The sequence below is a fragment of the Littorina saxatilis genome, linkage group LG3, assembly GCF_037325665.1.
Source record: "Littorina saxatilis isolate snail1 linkage group LG3, US_GU_Lsax_2.0, whole genome shotgun sequence".
Classification (NCBI taxonomy): domain Eukaryota; kingdom Metazoa; phylum Mollusca; class Gastropoda; order Littorinimorpha; family Littorinidae; genus Littorina; species Littorina saxatilis.
The window spans coordinates 3,663,041-3,668,040 of record NC_090247.1 but is presented as its reverse complement, the minus strand read 5'-3'; the positions used below and the strand labels follow the sequence as shown (position 1 = coordinate 3,668,040).

At 42.9% G+C, this 5,000-nt stretch overlaps 1 protein-coding gene across 2 annotated transcripts in view; it reads right to left on the bottom strand.

Moving 5' to 3' along the window:
- The window catches only part of LOC138961412 (probable insulin-like peptide 7), a 106,953-nt gene that overhangs the window by 20,194 nt on the left and 81,759 nt on the right, over positions 1-5,000 (bottom strand). The gene's annotated exons all lie outside the window — the stretch shown is intronic.

The window sequence follows — 5,000 nt, the reverse complement described above, 5'->3', positions numbered from 1 at the left end:
AAAATATGTCCGGGGATATCATACCCAGGAACTCTCATGTCAAATTTCATAAAGATCGGTCCAGTGGTTTGGTCTTAATCGCTCTACACACACACACAGACAGACACACACATACACACACACACACACATACACCACGACCCTCGTCTCGATTCCCCCCTCTATGTTAAAACATTTAGTCAAAACTTGACTAAATGTAAAAGGGAACAAACGTATGTAGAAATGTAATTTGGACACTACACTAACATGAAAAGCGAACATATAAATGTCAATAAGCACGGTTCACAGAGCCATGTTATTGGCTCTGAAAACGGATTGCAGAAGCGTGAATGCATGGTAACATTGACGCGAACAATGCAGCAAATGAGAAGATAAAATAAAATGCAGAGATTTGAATGTTGACAGGAAAATGACATGAAAAGCGAACAAAGAAATGTCAATGAGTAAGGTACACACTGCCATGCTACTGGCTCTGCAAACGGAATGCAGAAGTGTGAATGCATGGGAACTCTGAACATGAAAGGAGAGGGAACACCAAAAATAAATGTGGACATGAAATTAACGCGAAAAGTGCACTTATTTGTCAATAAGTAAGTTACACAGTGACATGTTACTTGCCCTAAAAACGGAATGCATAAGGGTGAATTCATTGTAACATTGACATTAAAAAGGCAGCAAAGGAGGGAGCAAGTCAAAAATAATATGTAGAGATATGCATTTTGACATGAAGTGAACATGAACATTGTATAATTATGTAACTTTCCATACGTAAGGTACACACTGCCCATTCTGATAATCATCGGTCCACGCTCTCGCTCAAGTCTCTCTGACAGGATGTATAATTACTACGCGGAGTAAAGGGAAAGAAGCGGAGCTAAAAGCCGAAATCTATCAAAACAAGAATACAGAGTTATCTCCCATATGTTTTTCGCTACTGTTTCTGAAAAAAGACGAAAGTGATTCCGATTCTTCCATCTCTCGACGAACAGATTCTCCACTGAGAGACTCAACCATTTCACCAAGCTGTTCATTTTTTCACCCAACTTTGCCTAAAACCGTATAATTATGGCTGGACTCGGTCTTTTCATTGTCACAAATGACACATCTATTTTTAACCGGTGTCAGCTCCGTAGCCATGTTGTTATGATCACGTGACAAAGTTGACACGTGACACTTTTGCAATATTTAGAGTTGTTTGCACAGTAAATACATCCGCGAAAGATAGCTCGCTTGAAACTGTCTTACATAACAATTCCTTTGTAATTTAAACATTACACAACACCATGAAAACTCATTATCGACGATCTCTAATCTGCTTATATCAATAACACATTACGAAAAGCTCTGAATATGTAAAAAAAATAAAAATAAAAATCGATTTCTTCTCCAGAGGGAGAAAACAAGGCATCCTGTCAGGGATAAATGAGACCCGAAGGGAAAGAACTCTTTTTACCTGAGTTCAGGATGACACTGAACATGAAAGGAGAGGGAAAACCAAAAATAAGATGCAGAGATTTAAATGTCGACATGGAATTAACACGAAAAGTGCACTTATTTTGTCAATAAGTAAGGTACACACTGCAACATGTTACTTGCTCTAAAAACGGAATGCATAAGGGTGAATTCATTGTAACATTGACATTTAAAAGGCAGCAAAGAAGAAAGCAAGACAAAAATAATATGTAGAGATGTAAATGTAGACATGAAGTTAACATGAACATTGTATGTATAACTTTCCATACGTAAGGTACACACTGCTATGTTACTTGGTCTGAGAACGGAAGGCAGAAGTGTGAATGCATGACAACATTGGCATGACAAGGGTAACTGAACATATTCTCCCGTTTACTTTGTATCAGTTTTGAAAGCAAAATCAAATAACACTGACATTAAACGTGAAGACTATAACGTTGGGACTTATTATATCGAAACCCTTTGACCAATTGCCAAAGTTCATTGACGTCATTTCGCAAAATGGACTTCCCTACCCAGAAATCCCACCAGTTTGGAGAATTTGAAGGATTATTTTTGTGCTTTGACGCCCTATGCTCGGATTATTAAATAAAGGGAAGCAACCGGTTGCGAACGAGCGTCAACACAAAGAACGAGGAGGACCTGTAGGATAATCCACTTGTGACAAACAGAACACACTGCTGATAGCCAATATTAGTCATGTCGCTGGCTCCGAAAACGATCGGCAGACGTGTGAATTATTACATCAGAGAGCTGACACAAAAAAGGCTTAATTGCCTTTTTTATAAAGGAAGACACGCGCTTCTGTCAGCTGCTACCGACATGTTTACCGGCTCCCAATAAGCAGAAGTATTTTGTTTGTTTGTTTGTTTGCTTAACGCCCAGCCGACCACGAAGGGCCATGTCAGGGCGGTGCTGCTTTGACATATAACGTGCGCCACACACAAGACAGAAATCGCAGCACAGGCTTCATGTCTCACCCAGTCACATTATTCTAACACCGGACCAACCAGTCCTAGCACTAACCCCATAATGCCAGACGCCAGGCGGAGCAGCCGCTAAATTGCCAATTTTAAAGTCTTATGTATGACCCGGCCGGGGTTCGAACCCACGACCTCCCGATCACGGACGCGGACGCGGACGCCTTACCACTAGGCCAACCGTGCCGGTAGCAGAAGTATGGATGTGTGGTAACATTGACATAGAAAAGACATGAATAATTGTGCTCACTCTGCCTGTTGTTTTCTGAAGTTGCATAGTACCAAGATCTGTCTCAAGATACGTAGACCATCTAGTCCAAGAGGAAGTCTATTTTACTGAGTCAGGAAGTCGGCAAACATGTGTATCAGCAAGGCGTTTCCCGATTTGGTGTCTGTATGCCTGTCTGTGTGCGCGCACGCGCGCGCGCGTGTGTGTGTGTGCGTGCGTGCGTACGTGCGTGCGTACGTGCGTGCGTGCGTGTGTGTGTGTATGTGTGAGTGTATGTGTGTGTGCGTGCGTGCGTGTGTGTGTGTATATATATGTGTGTGTGTGTGTGTGTGTGTGTGTGTGTGTGAGTACGTGTGCGTGTTTTAATGTGACTGTTTTTTCTTTCAGATTATAATTATTGAATGTCACACAATCAGACTGTAATCTCGAATGAATATCTGTACAAAAATGCTTTACAATGTTCAAAGTTTGTTCTGTATTTTTGGCTTTTTCTTATGAATACTTGTTGTACAGTCTTGGACATGCAGGATATCATTACAGCAACACAGTTTGAATATTATATTCCTTGACACTTGCTGATCCCTCCTGCTCCCTGGGACACAGCCGTTGTCACATATGTCAAAAGACGAAGAGAAGTGAAGATTGGATTTCCAGGCACATTTCCACCCCTCCTCTTTTCACTATTGATGCATATCGGGTGAACCAGCGCGTCATATTTGTTCACAACCCGCTCGGCGAACCCAAGGGCGACTGACACGATTGCCTTAATACGATACCGATATGTGCACATCCTGGCGGTGACCTTACGAGTAAGTTCCTTCTGCAGATATGACGAATTTCCCGAGTCAAACTGTGTTCTCGGTTATTTTTTTGTGCAGGTCCTCGGGAGACACACGGAAGCAGAGACGGTTTGATTGTGTGTGTGTGTGTGTGTGTTTAAAACAAAAAGTTGAATAGTCGATGTCATATCTCATGAAGTTCCAGAAGACTCGGGCACACCTTTTGTATAACTCTTCTTTTCACTGTACGTATAAGGCCTGCATACATTTTGTGGCGAGCTGGACTGAAAGATGCAGAACGACCCGACGGCTACGCGCGAGGGAGAAAACGATAAGCGTAGTTTTATAGACAATGCAAATGTGAGAGATACCAGACATAGCCTAGTACGCAGATTAGCACATTCCTCTTTATTCTGATAAAGGATCTTATGCAAATTGTGAGAAACACAATTCTCTATCTATAAATACTCTCAAAACGTATACTCTCAAAACGTATACTCGTGACATTCCAGAGTCCGTTTCAGTTACCCAGTTCATTTGCGTCAGTCGGGCGGGATGTATGCACTAGTATATATCTAGAACATGTCACTCAGTGGTTGCATTACGCAACTTCTTAGACTAGCTCGCGTGACAAGTTGACCCATCTGCTTGCAACTGCACGGTATAGAGTTGACTTGCTGTCTTTAAGGTTGAACTGTGAAGGTCTATGCATCCGTACCTGTGCGTTATGAGTTGAAGTGTAGTGTTTTGGTTTGAACTTTAACGTGGTATGCACCTGCTGCCCCCCCCCCCCCCCCCCCCGCCCCAAGCAGTTCCTAATTCACGGATCGACACGCAGTATTTGGTATTGTATACGTTGGGCGATTACCTAACTTCCGTGTAAACAATAGTACGCGTGATAAAACAAACCTAAGCAGATGCGTTTGCGTGCAGATTTGTCTGACGAGACCGTTTATTGTAAACCCAGTTATATGGCTGGAAAGGCCATCCATTCCCCTATCATATTCAGCAAACAGATAGAGTTTACATGAAGTAGTGTATAGGCAGTGGAAACTACAACACAGACACCTCCCAAAACTAAATTCACTATATCAAAATCGACAATAAATCAGGACAGCTACAACGAATATGTTTTGCCTGTCATTACAAAAGAACAATCAAACCAGTAAAGTTTTTTTTATGAGGGGTAGTGTAAAAGGATGTCTGAACATGCCGGTGTAAATGTGTGCGGAGTGGACGGGGTGCTTAAGGGGTGCGTTAGGATGGTTATACATAGGATGCACACACACAAAAGTCAACTTCCGGGGAGGGGGGGGGGGGGGGGGTTCGGGTAGCTCAGGTGGTAGAGCACTGGACTTGTGATCGAAAGGTCGCAGGTTCGATTCCGGGCCGGGGCGGACACGGGTCAACTTTATGTGCAGACCCAGCGACGGTATCCATCTCCCAGCCCCGTGTCACTACAGTGGCACGTAAAAGACCTCGGCCATCCTGCCATAAGTGCAGATGGCTGATACCACCCAAACACGCATACACTTGTGT